The sequence below is a fragment of the Denticeps clupeoides genome, unplaced genomic scaffold (genome assembly GCF_900700375.1).
Source record: "Denticeps clupeoides unplaced genomic scaffold, fDenClu1.1, whole genome shotgun sequence".
In the NCBI taxonomy this organism is placed as follows: domain Eukaryota; kingdom Metazoa; phylum Chordata; class Actinopteri; order Clupeiformes; family Denticipitidae; genus Denticeps; species Denticeps clupeoides.
The window spans coordinates 37,328-56,766 of record NW_021629774.1 but is presented as its reverse complement, the minus strand read 5'-3'; the positions used below and the strand labels follow the sequence as shown (position 1 = coordinate 56,766).

The 19,439-nt window shown below is 43.5% G+C and overlaps 1 non-coding gene across 1 annotated transcript; it reads left to right on the top strand.

The window, feature by feature from the left end:
• Window positions 1-17,923: 17,923 nt before the first annotated feature.
• LOC114773815 (U1 spliceosomal RNA) lies at window positions 17,924-18,083 on the top strand. The gene has a single exon (XR_003744480.1). It is a non-coding gene; the product is annotated as a U1 spliceosomal RNA (small nuclear RNA).
• Window positions 18,084-19,439: the final 1,356 nt, after the last annotated feature.

Genomic DNA, 19,439 nt, shown 5'->3' with positions numbered 1-19,439 from the left:
GAAGAAGACTTCTGAGAATCTCCCAAATGTTTTATACAACTATTATCTACTACTGAAATACAGTACTGGTCTAGAAATTGTGCAGATGTGGCCAAAAGTTACAAAGTTTGCTGCATCAGTGTTTTTAGTCATTTAGTTCATTAGATAATTTCAGTGGACCTCTCATAAACACACGTGAGTGTTGAAGAGCACAAGACTGGAGATCATTCTGTCATGCTGATAGTTAGAATAGCAGACTGGATTCTTTAAAAGGAGGATGATGCTTGAAATCATTGCTCTTCCTCTGTTAACCATGGTTACCTGCAAAATAATATGTACAGTCATTGCCTTGCATAACACGGGCTTCACAGGCAAGGATATTGCTGCTACTAATATTGCACCTAAATCCACCATTTATTGGATCATCAAAAATGTCAAGGAGAGAGGTTGTGAAGAAGGCTTCAGGGTGCCCAAGAAAGTCCAGCAGGACCATCTCCTAAAGATGATTCAGCTGTGGGGTCAATGCAGAGCTTGCTCAGGAATGGCGGCAGGCATGTGTGAGAGCATCTGCATGCACAGTGAGGTGAAAAATTTTGGAGGATGGCCTGGTGTCAAGAAGGGCAGCAAAGAAGCCACTTCTCTCCAAGAAAAACATCAAGGACAGACTAATATTCTGCAGGGGCTGGACTGCTGAGGACTGGAGTAAAATCATTTTTTCTGATGAAGCCCCTTTCTGATTGATTGGGGCATCTGGAAAAATGATTGTCTGAAGTAGAAAAGGTGAGCGGTACCATCAGTCCTGTCTCGTGCCAACAGTAAAGCCTGAGACCCTTCATGTGTGGGGCTGCTTCTCATCCAGGGGAGTGAACTCACTCACAATTTTACCCCAGAACACATCCATGAATAAAGAATGATACTAAAACATCCTCTGACAGCAACTTCTCCCAACCATTGGTGAAGAACGATGCCTTTTCCAGTATGATGGAGCACCGTACAATGAGGCCAAAGTGATAACTAATCGGCTCTAAGAACAAAACATATCTTTATATAACTGAAACTCCCCAGACCTAAATTCAATTGAGAACGTGTGGTCAGTCCTCAAGGTGGAAAAACAAAAACTCACAAATTCTAACAAACTCCAAGCACTGATTATGAAGGAAAGGGTTGCAATCAATCAGGATTAGGCCCAGAAGTTGATTGACAGCATGCCACAGGGTGAATTGCAGAAGTCTTGGAAAAAAAAGTCCAACACAGCAAATACTGACTCTGCATAAACTTGATATAATTGTCAATAAAATTAGTAATTAGTAAAAGCTTGTAATTATACTTCAGTAGACCATGTGGAGGGAAAAATGTATGGGCCTGAACTTCTCACATGTTATTTGACCACCACCTTTGGTCATGAAACAATCAGAAGACAACTGCATATCTTACGTCTGACCTTGTTGATGCAAAAGCTGAACATGAGCTGCTAAAGGGAAACTTCTGTGACCTTGATGGGCGCCACTGTCCAAAGTGGTGTGAGCTTGTCTTTCAATCTTGTATGTCCCGAATTGTATAAAAGCTTGTGAACTGTAATCCAGAGTGGTAGTTCTTCTTGCAAGTCCCCCCCATGCGCATGGTGAATTACACTTGGTAATTAACTCAGTTGATATTCTTTATTGCAGCTTCCCAGACGGGAAATTTCCCACCATTATTGGCGTCATGAACAGATTCCGCGTGAATCCACCAGGACCTGACCGGAGGTGCTGATCACCTTGAGTCACCAAGATCCATCTCCAAAACCTTGTTTTAAAGTTTCAGAGTGACTGGGGCTACGGTCAGCATCCTTGGCCGATTCCGCCGGGATTTTCCTTTTTTGTCATCTGGGGACACGAGCCCGGTGAGCTAAAAATACTCCACCTCAAACATTTAATTAAACCTGAAGAATTTAGAAGGTTAATAAATCCAAAAGTCAAACTGATGAGGGAAAGCACATTTGCTTTATTCTGTGGTCAACTGAATTGATCCAGTAAGGGGGTGTCATTTTCCCCATTTGTTAACAGAGTACTCTAAAAGTGTCAGATAACAGCAGGTTAAATTCCTGGAGATCGAGTGTGAGATAAGAGCAGGTTCCCAGTGAATCAAGAATTTTTTAACAAGATCAGAAATTATCTGTGAGTTAATAAGGCAAGGGAATAGAGGAAAATATTTTCATTTACATTTTTTTTTGTTTTGACAGTTTTAAAATGAAGTTTGTATAAAGAAGTCCACCATCAGTGCAGCTGACCCATTCTCTCCTCCCAAGACTCGTTCAGGCACCACTTACGAGTTGGATGCCTCACCATCATCTGGACAATCAGGACCCTCAACTACAACCCTTCCCAGGGACGACTGAAGATCTTCTGAACTCTTCTAAGCACCTCCCAAATGCAGATCGAGGGGGTGCAGCCCTGTCCAGAGCCATGAATGATTTCATCAGAGAATTCACACCGACATCCACTAAAATGGATCGAGTTCTGCTACAGACACTGGGCAGATGCTTCAGTTGTCAGGCGTGTAAACACACAGACAATCGCGAGAGATCGGAAACGCCCTTGTAGCGTGCGGGATTGACCCAAACGCGGAGAGAGCCGCGGGAGGTTGGAAAACACACGCCCGAGCGCTAAAAGCGGAATCCCACCAGGGAAACGGCGTTACAATCTACCGGCCGATAAAGTAGCTCACGAGCTGAAGAGAATGAAGAAAACAAGATGTCTGAGCGAGGAGCAGGTGCCAGGACTTCCTGTTTATATCCTGTCCTCTTCCTCGCAGTCACCTGACATCAGTTCGCCTCGCTAACGTTCTGCCAGACATCCAGGCCAGACAGGTTGAAGCAAGGGTCAAGGAAGACAAAAAAGAACACGCTGCTGCCACCCCCACTCCACATCGCGAGACGGCCCGCCAACAGAGCAAGAAACAGTGAGATGTGTCCTTCTGGTGTGGCCGAAGCGGACATTGAGAGAATGCCCCGACAAACACAGAAGAAGAGGATTTGGCGTTCCTGGTGGCGAGACATGTGGACACAGAGGAGGACACGTCCACCACGGACATCCTCAATTAGACTGAAAAGGTGAAACGGGGTGGAGCTCTAGACAAAGACGTGGCAGCAGTCCTGGAGGAGGTTTCAAATAAGGTCATGCACACCTACACTGACCAACACTGACCTACACTGACACTCACGGTGAAATGAAGACGCTACACACATTCCACACTCCAAACACACACTGATACACGCATACACTCCCTGCACATTCCACACATCCTGCTCCCATTTCTTTTCTTTTTTCATTGTTGATTGTAGTGCAGCCTTGTAAAAAAGCACAGTGGAAGATATATTGACCCAAAGAAAAAAAAATTGTTGCGTTGCCCCAGCCACAGTATTTTGATGATTTAAATGACAGCATTGAGATGACGACATTGTTCTGGTTATGACATACGCTGTGCCCTTTCTGTTTCCTTGAACCCAGACCAAGAGCATTTTTTTTTTTACCTGACAGTTGCCCACATGTTGTAATGCAACTGACCGGACTTTTGATTTATGTCTAAGAGCTGTTTCTTTGCAGCTCTCTCTCCATCTGACTCCCCCAAATTGGCCCACCACCGCCCATGCAGTGTTTATAAAAAAAAAGAAAGGATTATTGTCTTAGTTTTGGTTTGCATTTCAGTTGCATTTTGCCTCCAAATACGTTACATTTCTAGGTCACACCATTAGTGAAAAAGACAAGGAGATGTCATTCAAACACCTCACAGCCATTACTGTAAAACAGTTGTTCTCATTTATTGGCTCTTGTTCCTACTGTAGAATGTTTGTTCCAAGTTTTTCAGAGTTCTGCAAGCCTTTAACTGCCCTCACTCATTCTAAATCAATGGAACACTGATGTAGAGAAGGCCCTCTTAGCTTAAACAGGCCCTGCAATCCCCACCCACATTAGGCTTGCCCAAAGAATGTGTCTATATGACCTCTGTTCTCCTACAACCACATGGTGATTTGCAGCGTCCTGTAGCTTATTTTTCAGGCATTCTTTTAGTTATTTATTTAGTTGTTTTATTTATTTATTTGTTTTTGGAAGGGGCAACTTGCCTTTTTTAAGTAAAGATGTATCGATTGCATAAAGGAATTGTATTAGTTTTACTACTGCTGATGATTTGTCTGTGTAGAAGGAAACTGTGAAGGTCTGGCAGGTATGATAAGATAAGATAAGATCCCACAAGTGCGAAATTGCATTTGTCATGGCAGAAAGTGGATAGAAACAGATGTAATAGCAGCAAAAAAAATATAGTCAGCCACCAATGGTTTTACATTTTACATTTTCCAGACGCCCTTATCCAGAGCAATTTACAATCAGTAGTTCCCCCTGGAGCAGCTTATGGTTAAGTGTCTTGCTCAGGGACACAATAGTAAGTGGGATTCGAACCTGGGTCTCACTGGTCCCCACTAGGCTACTACCACCCAATTGTGCAAGTTCTACCACTTAAAAAGATGAGAGAGGCCTGTAATTTTCATCATAGGTATACCTCAACTATGAGATACAAAATGAGAAAAAATAAAATCACATCCTCTGATTTTTAAAGAATTTATTTGCAAATTATGGTGGAAAATTAGTATTTGATCACTAACAAAAGTTAATCTCAATACTTTGTTATATACCCTTTGTCGGCAATGAAGGTGATCAAACGTTTTCTGTAAGTCTTCACAAGGTTTTCACACACCGTTGCTGGTATTTTGGCCCATTCTTCCATGCAGATCTCCTCTAGAGCAGTGATGTTTTGGGGCTATCGCTGGGCTTTCAACTCCCTCCAAAGATTTTGTATGGGGTTCAGATCTGGAGACTGGCTAGGCCACTCCAGAAGCTTGAAATGCTTCTTACGAATCCACTCCTTTGTTGCCCGGGCGGTGTGTTTGGGATCATTGTCATGCTGAAAGACCCAGCCACGTTTCATCTTCAATGTCCTTGCTGATGGAAGGAGGTTTTCACTCAAAATCTCACGATACATGGCCCTACATCTGTGTTATTGTTGTCTCTAACCTAACGACTGATGACTATTTTGATTTGATCAGAGAAATATCTGGCCACACTAAAAACACGTTATTACTTGCAGAAGCTACTGGTGACACTGTAAAATCTGATTGCATTGTATGTTTAGAACCTCACCATTGTTGAAGGTTGTTCCCACTCCACCTGAACTGAATTTTACCTGTCTTATGACTCAAGATAACCTTTATTTGTTTTTGCTCTTCTTGGTATTCCCCTTTTTCCTGTAGGACCTAAACCTGTTTTTGATGCTGAAGAAACTCATACCAATTTTACATGTTTTGTTCCATGTTGGTATTATGCATTGTATATTGTGCATCCATTCATAATCTGCCTGTATGTAGTTTTCCCATAGCTGCATCGGAAGTCCCGGTCTCTCTCGCTTAGCTTTTTTTGATTCCCCTGATCCAACTTACATAGATGCCATAGGTATTCCCGGAGGAGTACCTGATGGATACAAACTAGTTAATATAGTAGCTGCAGGCTTTCAATAAATTTTTTGAATAACTCCTAATCCTGCATTGCTAGTTTTAAATATCTTTGTAGCATGGTGTTGAAAACTATTGGGAGACTACCACATGTTGCTTAGATTTAGAAAGTTGGTTGATAGGCTCTGTTACGTCCTGTTATTTTGGGTGTGTTTCTGTTCTGTGTTTTGTGCTGTTTGCAGGTGCCTGGTGATTTTGTAAATTGAGCCCACCTGTACCTGCTGTGGGACAGACAGAATAAAAGGAGCCTCAGTCTCCTTTTTCGGGGCTGCGCTTGCCGTGCCATCCACCCTTCCCGCCTTCCTACCATTTCCCTTTGACATCACTTCCGGTTTCCCCTGCGCTTCCCCTATTAGGCGACGCAACTTGTTGTGTCGGCCTGCTTCGGTGTTTGTTTGTTTTCTCTGTTTTCCTGTTTTGTTTGCTGTTATTCGTTGTAATTAGTTTTGTATGTATTTCGTCTTTATTTATATATTTAGTAGTTAATAAAATACTTGTTAAAATTATCCGTTTCATCATAGTAGGGTTACGTTTGTGTCCTTACTTTTGTTACGGGCCGGAGCCCTAGACCGGTTCGTAACAAAATTGGGGGCTCGTCCGGGATTTGTTCTGTTTTTTTCTCTCAGGACAAATTTTATTTATCTTTGGGACATCTGTATTTTTGGGGAAGACTCGCGTTCGACGTTCGTTTGGAACTCTGGTAAGTTAGGCGTCTCCAGCCGGATTTTCGTAATCCCTCCATCGGAGCGCATTTGTTGTTTTGTTGGTTTGTGTTTGGGGATTTTATTTGGGTGGTGTTTTGAAGAGCAACCCCGGGAGGAGCTTCGCGGTTTGTCTCCTGACTGACCATGAACCTTCAATTGGTAACGCTCTTTGAAGAAGCGAAGGTTTATTTAGTGGGAGAGTTAGGCAGGTTTAGGGATCAGAGTTCCCACACGAATACGTTGTTGCGGTGGAGAAATCGCACGTTTCGCTCCGTTCGCAGTCTGAATTTTTGTGGTGCTGCATCTCGTGTCTCTTGGCAACATGTCGTTGGCAGACGAGTTTATTCAGAGCCCTTCGTACGAACTCCTGTCGCGTTGCACTAAAGACAATTTGTTGCACATTGCAGAAAACTACGCGATTGAATTAACAAGCGAAGATAAAAAGTTGAAGGAATCTCTTTTTAAAGCCGTAGAACGCGCTTTATTGGGCAGTAATGTACTTGCGGCGCGGACCGAGGGTCCGGCGTCCCCGCAATCTGCAGCCAGTAGCGTCTCTGAAATGGAATTAAAGATGCGCGAATATTCTTTTCGGGAGCGGCAGATGCAATACGAAGCAGCGAAGTGGAGATCTGAACGTGACAGCCGTGCTGTGCGGGAGAAGGAAATTGAGAAGGAGTTGCAGATTCGTAAAATGGAAATCGAATTAGAAGTAAAACGACTCGAGTGTGAGGAACGCGAGAGAGAGCGGAACCGGGAATATGAAAGTCAGCGCGAAAGGGAAGAGCGGGACTTTGTTTTAAAGAAATTAGAATTAGAATTGTCCGCTAGAAAAGACGCCGTAGTTCCGGCGGTGGCCTCTGTTCCTCCCGTGTCGCTGTTACCTCCTGGCTCTGTGTCTCCTCCTCACGTCCCTCCGGTGGACCAGACTTCTTCTGATCCAGGTGATTATGGGTTTGATGTGTCCCGTAATATTCGTCTCGTCCCTCCGTTCAACGAACGAGAGGTCGAGAAGTATTTTAGTCATTTTGAGAGAGTTGCCATTACATTAAAATGGCCAACTTCTGTCTGGAGTCTTTTATTACAGTGTGTGTTGTCTGGTAAAGCTCAGGAAGTTTACTCTGCCCTCACAGTTGAGCAGAGTTCAGACTACAGTACTGTTAAAACTGCGATTTTAAACGCATATGAACTAGTACCTGAAGCATACAGACAAAAATTCCGTCGACTGAGTAAAACTGACCGAATTACACATGTTGAATTTGCACGTGAGAAGGAGAACCTGTTCGACCGCTGGTGCACATCAGAGCACGTTACATCCCGCGAACAGTTGAGAGAGTTAGTACTGTTGGAGGAGTTTAAAAACTGTGTTCCTGATGCTGTCGCTACCTATCTGCATGATAGACAGGTTACCACATTGGCTCAAGCTGCTGTTTGTGCTGATCAGTATGCTCTGACACATAAAAGTGTGTTCGTCCCGTTCTCTTCGTCTCCCTCACGATGCATTCGCTCGCCACCTTCCAGCCCGAAACAGAGCTGGAGGAATTCCAGAAAATCTTCACCCCCCAAAGACCCTCGTGGGTGTTTTTATTGTCATGAGCTGGGTCATTTAATTGCTGCATGTCCTCGGTTACAGAAAAAGAATCTAGCATCGTCCAAATCACTCCCAAAGAAAGTTGGGCTGGTGCACACGTTCACTTCGGAGAACATTATCGATGAGGTTGATCCTGGCTATGAGCCATTTGTATTAAATGGAACGGTGTCTCTTACTGGTCGTGTGGAAGATGATGTTGCTATTAAAATTCTGCGTGATACTGGTGCTGCACAATCGTTCATTTTAGATTCGGTTCTCCCATTCTCTACGGAGAGTTGTTGTGATTCCGATGTGCTGGTGCAGGGAATTGAAATGGGGTTCACGAGAGTCCCATTGCACACTCTGCACTTAAAAAGTGAATTGGTCTCGGGTGTTTTAGGATTGCGGTTTGTTCTCAGCTTCCAGTGAAAGGGGTTTCCTTTCTTTTGGGAAATGATGTTGCTGGAGGAAAAGTCCTTCCAGTTCCGGAAGTTGTAGACGTACCGATGTTGGTTACGGACGTGGACTCAAGTCTGGCTTCAGTCTACCCTGCGTGTGTCGTTACGCGAGCTCAAGCTTGTAGATACCCTTATGAAGTTGTGTCTAAACTGAGTGAAACAGATTATGTCATTCGTACGCCTGATAGACGGCGTAAAACTAGAGTGTGTCACATTAATATGCTCAAGTCTTATGTTACCAGGGATGTGGAGAAAGTAGCTGCTGGAGCCGTTCCAGTCGCAGCCATATCCACTGCGGTGATTCCCTGCTACAGTCCTGAGGAGGATGGCCTTACTCTGTGAGACGTTCCTGTGACTTGTGCCCGTCTCCAGAATTCTGAGATCATGTCTGATCTGGACTCGTTTCTGTCACATCTCTCTGATCAGCATGCTTGTGAGATTAAAAATTTAATAGGCCTCTTTCCTTCTTTGTTTTCAGATGTGCCATCTTGTTGTAATGTCCTGTGCCATGACATTGACGTGGGTGACCATGCTCCCATAAAGCAGCATGCATACCGCCTCAATCCCACAAGGAGGGCTGCGATGGCAACTGAGGTGGCCTATCTTGCTGATCATGGATTAGCAGTGCCCAGTTCTAGTGCCTGGAGTTCTCCGTGCATTCTGGTTCCTAAACCAGATGGCACTCATCGGTTCTGCACTGACTATCGTAAAGTGAATGCAGTCACACGACCTGACTCGTTTCCTCTGCCACGTATGGAGGATTGCGTCGACCGTGTGGGCTCAGCTAGCTTTGTCGGTAAGCTGGACTTGTTGAAAGGCTACTGGCAGGTGCCGCTGACACCTAGAGCTGCTGAGGTCTCAGCATTCGTGACGCCAGATAGTTTTATGCAGTATTTGGTAATGGCATTCGGGTTGCGGAATGCACCAGCAACCTTTCAGCGTCTTATGACTACAGTGTTGGCAGGAGTGCCAAATTGTGAGGCGTACCTCGATGATGTAGTCATTCATGCGTCTACCTGGTCTGACCATGTGCAGTCACTCCACACTGTGTTTGACCGCTTGTGTAAAGCTTCGCTCACCCTAAACTTGGCGAAGTGTGAGTTTGCGAAAGCAACTGTGAGTTATTTGGGTAAACAAGTTGGTCAGGGACAAGTTCGTCCCCTTGCAGCTAAAGTAGTAGCCATCTTTGACTTTCCCGTACCAACCACTCAGCGAGAGCTGCGTAGGCTCCTTGGGATGATTGGGTACTACCGTAGTTTTTGTAAAAACTTCTCTGATGTTGTGTTGCCACTGACGAATCTGCTCCGTAAAAATACTGTCTTTGTTTGGTCTGCAGATTGCCAGAAGGCATTTGAACATGCCAAAGCATTGCTTTGTAGTTCTCCAGTTCTTGCTGCTCCAAACTTTAATGTTCCATTCATACTAGAGGTGGATGCAAGTGCTACTGGAGCAGGTGCTGTACTTTTACAAGAAGATGCAAATGGATTTGATCACCCCGTTTGTTATTTTTCTAAGAAATTCTTGAAACATCAACTGAACTACAGTACCATCGAGAAGGAAGCCTTGGCGTTGTTGCTGTCACTGCAACATTTCGAAGTTTATGTGGGATCAACTTCCATTCCAGTTAAAGTGTTTACTGATCATAACCCTCTTGTCTTCCTCACCAGGATGAAAAACGCCAATCAGCGTCTTATGCGCTGGTCTTTATATCTACAAGGGTTTAGTTTGGAGATCAGGTACAAAAGGGGCTCTGATAATGTTTTGGCGGACGCCTTGTCACGCTCCTACCAATAAATGTTTTTGATCAACAGTAAATGTTGATTTTTAGTGGTGGGGGTGTTACGTCCTGTTATTTTGGGTGTGTTTCTGTTCTGTGTTTTGTGCTGTTTGCAGGTGCCTGGTGATTTTGTAAATTGAGCCCACCTGTACCTGCTGTGGGACAGACAGAATAAAAGGAGCCTCAGTCTCCTTTTTCGGGGCTGCGCTTGCCGTGCCATCCACCCACCCGCCTTCCTACCATTTCCCTTTGACATCACTTCCGGTTTCCCCTGCGCTTCCCCTAGGAGGCCACAGGTGCTGTCTCCAGCTGAAGCCAATTCAGACAACGGATATGAGGCACCGCGGTTCCACCCTTTGGTGGTGCCGACATTTTTGTGAACTCGTTTCGTGAATTTGATCTGGCAACTGTTCTGTTAGATGTGTTTTGACCTGCAGGGTAGTTTATGTTTTCCTAAATTTGCAGGCAGTTTCCTGGATTCTATCGGGGATAGATAAAATCAAAGAAAAGACCTTAATCAAGTCTTGTTCAAGTAAAATAAAAAGTTCAACAAGCCCTCACTCAACAGAGGTGGAGGCCTCAGGCACGCAACCTATCTCCAACCTATTTTGCCGTTTCATCCCCATCTCCAGGAAAATCAGGCCCAATTCACCCGTCCAACAGATTGGCCACATTTAACGACCCGCTTAATGGGGGTAGGAGGAGCTGCCAGGGCCTCTGCCTTTGTTCAACTTAACGATCCTATTCAAGGCAGGATTGAGGTGAAACCAACCTGGAGGATAAATTTGTGGACACAAGCCAATTTCCCTCAGATTGACAAAGTCCTGTGGATGCAGAATGAAACGTCTCTACCTTAAAGAAAGAAAGTACAGTTGCCATCACTCAACTTTCAGACAATACTCAAGTATTGAGCACTGAATATGTGCACGTCTTTGTCTATGTCTTGACAAGACACATGCATTGAATCTGCTTATGCAGGTAGAGACAGTAGAATAGGGTGGTAGTAGCCTAGTGGGTAACACACTCGCCTATGAACAAGAAGACCCAGGTTCAAATCCCACTCACATTGTATCCCTGAGCAATACACCTAACCCTAAGTTGCTCCAGACTGTCCCTGTAACTACTGATTGTAAGTTGCTCAGGATAAGGGCGTCTTATAAATACTGTAAATGAATAGGTTTGAAATATTGTTATAAGTGAATGCACCTCTACAACCTAAATTAGATTACATTTACGGCATTTATCAGACGCCCTTATCCAGAGTAACTTAAAACCAGTAGTTGCAGGGACAGTCCCCCCTGGAGCAACTTAGGGTTAAGTGTCTTGCTCAGTGACACAATGGTAGTAAGCAGGATTTGAACCCGGGTCTTCTGGTTCATAGGCGAGTGTGTTACTCACTAGGCTACTAGTGAGGCTGGATGTTTTTATTCATTTAAAAGCAAAAAAGCTGCACACTGGGGCTCATTACATTTGCATTTTTTTTCAGATACACCTTAAAAATCTTGACTAATACACAACAACAGCTTACTGTTTGAAGTTAGTGTTTCTGTAATTTCCCTATAAAAAAAGGGCTTCTTCTATAATTTGACTGTCACTGTCCTGGCACAGGACCAGAACGTGAGTGTGTGTTGGATGAAATGAGAAACCCCTGTGCGATTGAACTACTGATTGTAAGTCGCTCTGGATAAGGACGTCTGATTAATGCTGTAAATGTAAATGTAAGTGATCGTGTTCACCTGGTGTATATTTATAGAATTGTATAAAGCTATCCTGTTCGTGTCTGTTTGCCGTTGGGTCATTGTGCGTGTTTATGTTCCCTTGTCTCGTGTAGTCTGTATTAAACCCCCTGTCGTGTGAAATAGTGCGTATGCGTCCTCCTTCATCGCCATGTCCAGCCCAACCGTGACAGCTTCATAAGTCAATCACTTCACTTAATTGTCAAAACTGTTTGTTACTGCACTGTACTCTGCACTTTGAATTGATGTATTGCACCCTACACTTTAATAATTCACTACCTTACACTGTGCTGCTGTGTTATTATTATTATCACACTATCCTATCATGTCAAAACACTACTACTATCATTATTATCATAGTATATCATATACCATATACACTATACAGGGAGTGCAGAATTATTAGACAAATGAGTATTTTGTCCACATCATCCTCTTCATGCATGTTGTCTTACTCCAAGCTGTATAGGCTCGAAAGCCTTCTACCAATTAAGCATATTAGGTGATGTGCATCTCTGTAATGAGAAGGGGTGTGGTCTAATGACATCAACACCCTATATCAGGTGTGCATAATTATTTCATGCAGGACAATGCTCCATCACACGCGTCCAAGTACTCCACAGCGTGGCTGGCAAGAAAGGGTATAAAAGAAGAAAAACTAATGACATGGCCTCCTTGTTCACCTGATCTGAACCCCATTGAGAACCTGTGGTCCATCATCAAATGTGAGATTTACAAGGAGGGAAAACAGTACACCTCTCTGAACAGTGTCTGGGAGGCTGTGGTTGCTGCTGCACGCAATGTTGATGTGAACAGATCAAAACACTGACAGAATCCATGGATGGCAGGCTTTTGAGTGTCCTTGCAAAGAAAGGTGGCTATATTGGTCGCTGATTTGTTTTTGAATGTCAGAAATGTATATTTGTGAATGTGGAGATGTTATATTGGTTTCACTGGTAAAAATAAATAATTGAAATGGGTATATATTTGTTTTTTGTTAAGTTGCCTAATAATTATGCACAGTAATAGTCACCTGCACACACAGATATCCCCCTAAAATAGCTAAAAATAAAAACAAACTAAAAACTACTTCCAAAAACATTCAGCTTTGATATTTTGAGTTTTTTGGGTTCATTGAGAACATGGTTGTTGTTCAATAATAAAATTATTCCTCAAAAATACAACTTGCCTAATAATTCTGCACTCCCTGTATAATCAGTTTGTATCAACTTGCACTATATTTTGGGTTGGTCCTTTGTCATGTTTCTGTGTTGTGTGTTATTGGGTCTGTCAGGAAGACAGACCATTTATTATTGTGCTGAGAATGGCAAAAAAGAACATTAAAGAACGTTAAAGACCGCCACGCGAAGACCGTCAAACGTAAAGAAACAACGGAGTGGTCAGGCCGAAGGCCTGACCACTCCGCACACGATGATATATTTTTTGTTTTTGTAGGTCGTACGGCCCGGCCACAAATCGGGTTAAAACGTGTAAAAAGTACCGTTTACCATCGTGCCGGGAACGCGTTTTTGGCTCCCCGAGGCTAACCGTTGAAGCTAGCGACCCGAAAATCGAGGCGAGGCCGAAGGCCTCGCCGAGTCTTACGATCCGACGTATGGGACGAGTCGGTGGCACCAACGGGGGTTTGGAAAACCCGGAAAAAGCCGGAAAACCGGGAAAAAGGCAATAAAAGGACACGTCTTACGTCCAAGGCCGCCACGATAAGACCGTGAAACGCACAGAAACAACGGAGTGGTCAGGCCGAAGGCCTGACCACTCCGCACACGATGATATATTTTTTGTTTTGGTAGGTCGCACGGCCCGCCCACAAATCGGGTTCAAAGCGTAAAAAGTACGGTTTACTGTTGCGCAGAGGAAGAGGTTTTCAGCTCCCTGTGACCAGCCGTAAAAGCTAGAGACACGGGAGTCGAGGCGAGGCCAAAGGCCTCGCCGAGACACACGATCTGACATATTGGATGTGTTGCTACCGCCAACAGTGGTCAGGAAAACATGGGAAATAGGGAAGGAGGCCAAAAAGGCCATGTCTCGCATTTGTGGCTTCCACGCTAAGGCCGTGAGACGCACAAAAAAAACGGAGAGGTCAGGCCGAAGGCCTGACCTCTCCGCACACAATAACGTATTGGTTGCTTCTTTGGGGATTACAGGAGGGCCACAAATCACGTCCAAAACATTAAAAGTGTGAAAAAATCTGGTTTCCAAGAATTTGCAATGAAACGCTTCACAGCACACACACGACTCTCATATCAAATCGTGCGGCTTGTCGTTACGCACGGTTTGACGTATGGCTCGGCTCGGCCGGATTTACGGTCCGCGCGCAATTAGCCAAAAAGCGTTTTCGGAACGCGTTTATTATTCTAGCCCAAAATTTGACTTTTTTGGAGTTTGCGTCCAGACGGTTTGACATACAAAGAAGATATTGATGTCGTCTCGTAGATCTCGCCAAGGCCGACGATTTGACGTATGGTTTACCTCGGTCGGACTTACGGATCATGCACAAATTTGGGAAAACAAAAAAGTATAAATGGGCGAAAAAAATTTATTTATTTATTATTTATTATTTCAGCCTTTTTTCGGCAATTAATGCGGGTCGTACCGAAGCACGCACACCCGCGTGTTATATATCAAAAATTAGAGCTTTGTTGCGTGAGGTGTGCTATTACTTTTATAAGCGATCGGACTGGGCCTGGCCGAGCTATTAACGCTGAAACAGGGTAATTTCCCATTGGAATGTATTGATCGCTAGTTTTAGCATTGGTAGCATTTGTAAAAAAAAACTTCTTTGAAGTGATACTGCAGTACCACATTAAAGAATTCCCATTTTACAAATTACATGCCCGCAGCTGTGACCAATGCCCGGACAGACCCATCAAAATTTCCCCTGGAATTTTGGCTTCTAGTTACCATTACCATTTGGACAAATCTGTTGAGCAGCCCATCGCGGCTGCGTCATTTTTTGTGCACCGTATGTAATTGTTTTTATTTCTGGCAATCGCCACACGCCTGATGGTTTCTTTATGTTTTTCCCGTTTTGTCTCCCCTGTTTTTGGCCCTCGAGCCATTTTGATTTGTGTGTTTAATAAATAATTACTTCCAGAATGTCCCACCTCTGCGCTTTCTTTCCCCCGTCAGCTAGTGGACGTGACACTTCTTGCAATCTCATCTCTCAGTGTACTTGTATATATGGTGAGATTACAATAGTGTTAACTTTGACATTATGGAGAGCTGTGAAACAATCATGAGCTTTTTCTTTAGGTAGCAGTGGACAGCTTAACCAGCAATAATACCAACTGATTGTGAGGGATACTAAAAAAAAATGGGAAAAATAGCATATACATTGTGCCCCTTCAGCAGGATCTATGCACAGATCCTTTATCTCCTACTGCCTCAGAGTTTTCAAGAATGCCAAAGGCAAATTGTAGGTGATGTTGATGTCCCTACAAATGCTTGCATTTCATGTTCAAGACTGCAGTGTGAGTAAGAACAAACACACAAGTAAGTGGGATTTAAATCTGGGTCTTCCGGTTCATAGGCGAGTATGTTACCCACTAGGCTACTACCACCATTAAGTGAGTGGAAGTCCAGAAAGGTTTATCCTAAACACCTGATCAAAGTTACTCTTTCTGAAATGTTGACTGACAAATTTAAGAATCAATTTGTCCTCATCCTCGTCTTCCTTCGCTTACCCGGGTCTGGGTCGCGGGGACAGCATCACAAGTAGGGAATCCCAAACAGCCCTCTCCCCAGACAGCTCCTCTGGCAGGACCCCAAGGCATTTTCAGACCAGACTGGAGATATATTTTCTCCAGTGTGTCCTGGGTTGACCCAGGGGCCTCCTGCGGCAGGACATGCCCGAAACACCTCCCCAGGGGGGCATGCAGGAAGCATCCTGACCAGATGCCCTAACTCCTTTCGTCCCTCTCGAATGTCTGAGCTCCTCACCCTATCTCTAAGGCTGTGCCCGGCCACCCTACAGAGTAAATTCTTTTCGGCCGCTTTTATCCGTGATCTCGATCTTTCGGTCATTACCCAAAGCTCATAGGTGAGGATTGGGACGTAGCTCGAGCTGTAAATTGAGAGCCTTGCTTTGTGGCTCAGCTCCCTCCTTACCGCGACAGATCGAGACAAGAACTCCTCCACTTGAGGCAGGACCTCTCTCCCGACCCGGAGTTGGCAAGCCACCCTTTTCCAGTTCAGAATCAATTTGAATTGAAAATTAATTGTAACATATGTAGTCATGTCTTCCTCTATTGCAGGAAAGACCAAAAGGCCAAGTCATTGATTTGGAGAATGAGTGAAGGATACATGCATTCATGCTTTTTTTCTTTCAACCTGGTTGTTACATTTTCTATTTCCATGTCTGACACTTATGTAAACATCTTTGCAGGACTGTCCAGTTTGTTCCAGTTCTCACGCTTTTATTTTGTAGCTCACTTTTAATCTCATAGCGGTTGTTCTACTTTAGGTCATTTAGGTATTTGCTTGTCTTTTGTTTTTGAGTTCACACTCAGTCTTTTTTCTTAGCTGCTTCTCTTTCCTTAATTGGTCCTTAAAATGGACCTCCCGTTCCGCCAAGATATGCCTGCAATATTAAAGCTTCATTTTTAACTAGTGGTTTTCTTCTTGGAGTCACCTTTTTGGCTTCTAGCTCTCGCTCTTGCATTTTGGTATTTGCCAGTCTTTTATTCTAGAGTTGCTCTTCCTTTAATTCGTCCTTTAAATTGACCTCCGCTTCCTCTCGTCTATGCTCATAATCCATAATTTTCTTGTGTAACTGAATATTTTCTTCTTGGAGGCACTCTTTGGTTTAAAGTTCTAGCTCTTGCATTTTGACATTTAACTTTCTTAAATTTTGGAGATCATGTTCAAGTTTTCCTCTTAGCTGCTGCTCTTCCTTTAATTGGCCCTTTAAATTGACATCTGCTGCCTCCAGTCTATGCTCATAATCCTTAATCTTCATGTGCAACTGAGTATTTTCTTCTTGGAGGCACCTTTTGGCTTCCAGCTCTTGCTATTTCATTTGTGTATTTGCCTGTCTTTCATTTTGGAGCTTAAGTTCAAGCTCTTCTCTTGACTATTGCTCTTCCCTTAATTGGTCCTTAAGATTAACATGCACTTCCTCCACCATAAACTCAGAATCCCTAAGTCTCTTGTGCAACTGAGTATTTTCTTCTTGGAGGCACCTTTTGGCTTCCAGCTCTTCCTCCTACATTTGGGTATTTTCCCTTTTTACATTTTGGAACTTATGTTCAAGCTCTTCTCTTAGCTATTGCTCTTCCTTTAATTGGTCTTTAAGATTGACCTGCACTTCCTACAGTCTATGCTCACAATCCATGAGCTTTGTGTGAAGCTGAGTGATTTTCTCTTGCATTTTGGTTTTTGCCTGTCTTTCATTTTGAAGCTCACATTCAAGCTTTTCTCTTAGCTGTTGCTCTTCCCGCAATTGGTCCTCAAGATCGTGATTGAGCTTTTTGAGCTTTTTTACATTGGGCAAGGAAAATGTATTATTAGACAGTCTTATATGATTCTGCTAAATGTCTGTTCTAAGATGATCATCTTAGACCTGTTACAGTTCCTCCTGTCTATGTGAAAGCTCCATGTCCAGGTGCGTATTTTCTTCTTGGAGGCACCTTTTGGCTTCTAGCTCTAATCTTTCAGGAATCTCATTGTCTTGTGTGGCACTTTTTTTTTTTAATTTACCTACAAATTTTCTCAACCATTTGCCCTTGGGCTGCTCTTTGTCTTTGGTTTTAGCAAAGTCTTGTCTCTGTTCAGAATTGAGGGTGCTGTTATTGGTTTCAATCATGCTAAAAAATGTTCATGCATCAATGTTTTTTCTGGTTTAAATAACTGACAAGTTTTGATAAAGACTTTACTTCATAAAGAACAGGTTACAAAAAATGTAAGAATCATTACTTTACTTTATTTTCTTTTCTTTTTTTCTTTTTTTTTGCAGACGCTTTTATCATTATTTGTCCATTAACTATTATCTGCTACTGAAATACAGTACTGTTCTAAAAATTGTGCAGATGTGGCCAAAAGTTACGTTAAATGAATTCTGGTTTTCACAAAGTTTGCTGCTTTAGTGTTTTTCGATGTTTTTGTCATTTAGTTCTTTAGATAATTTCAGTGGACCTCTCATATACTTACCTGGCAGGGGAGATACCGGGATCAAGAATGCGGTTCACCCAGGGCGAGGCTCAGCCATTGCACTTCGGCTGTGCTGACCCCGTTCGCGCTCTCCCCTGATTTTTTTTTTTTGGGGGGCAGTGGTGGCCTAGCGGTTAAGGAAGTGGCCCCGTAATCAGAAGGTTGCTGGTTCGAATCCCGATCTGCCAAGGTACCACTGAGGTGCCACTGAGCAAAGCACCGTCCCCACACACTGCTCCCCGGGCGCCTGTCATGGCTGCCCACTGCTCACTCAGGGTGATGGTTAAATACAGAGGGCAAATTTCACTGTGTGCATCGTGTGCTGTGCTGCTGTGTATCACATGTGACAATCACTTCACTTTCTTCTTCTTCTTCATAAACACAAGAGCTGAAGATTGGAAAAGACTGAAGATCATTATGTAATGCTAATAGTTAGAATAGCAGACTGGATGCTTCAAAAGGAGGGTGATGCTTGAAATCATTGCTCTTCCTCTGTTAACCATGGTTACCTGCAAAATAATATGTACAGTCATTGCCTTGCATAACAAGAAGGCTTCAGGGTGACCAAGAAAGTCAAGCAGGACCATCTCCTAAAGATGATTGAGCTGTGGGGTCAATGCAGAGCTTGCTCAGGAATTGCAGCAGGTATGTGTGAGAGCATCTGCATGCACAGTGAGGTGAAAAATTTTGGAGGATGGCCTGGTGTCAAGAAGGGCAGCAAAGAAGCCAAAACATCAAGGACAGACTAATATTCTGCAGGGACTCGACTGCTGATGACTGGAGTAAAATCATTTTCTCTGATGAAGTCCCTTTCTGATTGATTGGGGCATCTGGAAAAATGTGAAAAAAAAAGGTGAGCGGTACCATCAATATAGTGTCAGCAGTAAAGCATCATGAGACCATTCATGTGAGGGCTAATCCTCATCCAAGGGAGTGGACTCACTCACAATTTTGCCTAAGAACACATCCATGAATAAAGAATGATACCAAAACATCCTCCGACAGCAACTTCTCCCATGGTAACCATGGTGAAGAACGATGCCTTTTCCAGTATGATGGAGCACCGTGCTATGATGCCAAAGTGATAACTAATCGGCTCTAAGAACAAAACATATCTTTTTGAAATTGAAACTCCCCAGACCTAAATTCAATTGAGAACTTGTGGTCAGTCCTCAAGGTGGGCAAACAAACACCCAAACACTGATTGTGAAGGAAATGGTTGCCATCAATCAGGATTAGGCCCAGAAGTTGATTGACAGCATGCCACAGGGCGAATTGCAGAAGTCTTAGAAAAAAAGTCAACACTGCAAATACTGACTCTATGCAACTTGATGTAATTGTCTATAAAAGCATTTGCAACTTATAAAATGCTTGTAATTATACTTAAATAGACCACATAAATAGCTGACAAACAGATCTAAAAACACAGAAGCATCAAACTTTGCCATCTGGTGATCACCGCGGGTAAGGATGGCCCTGGGTTTGCAATCCACCTGGATGGCATGAGG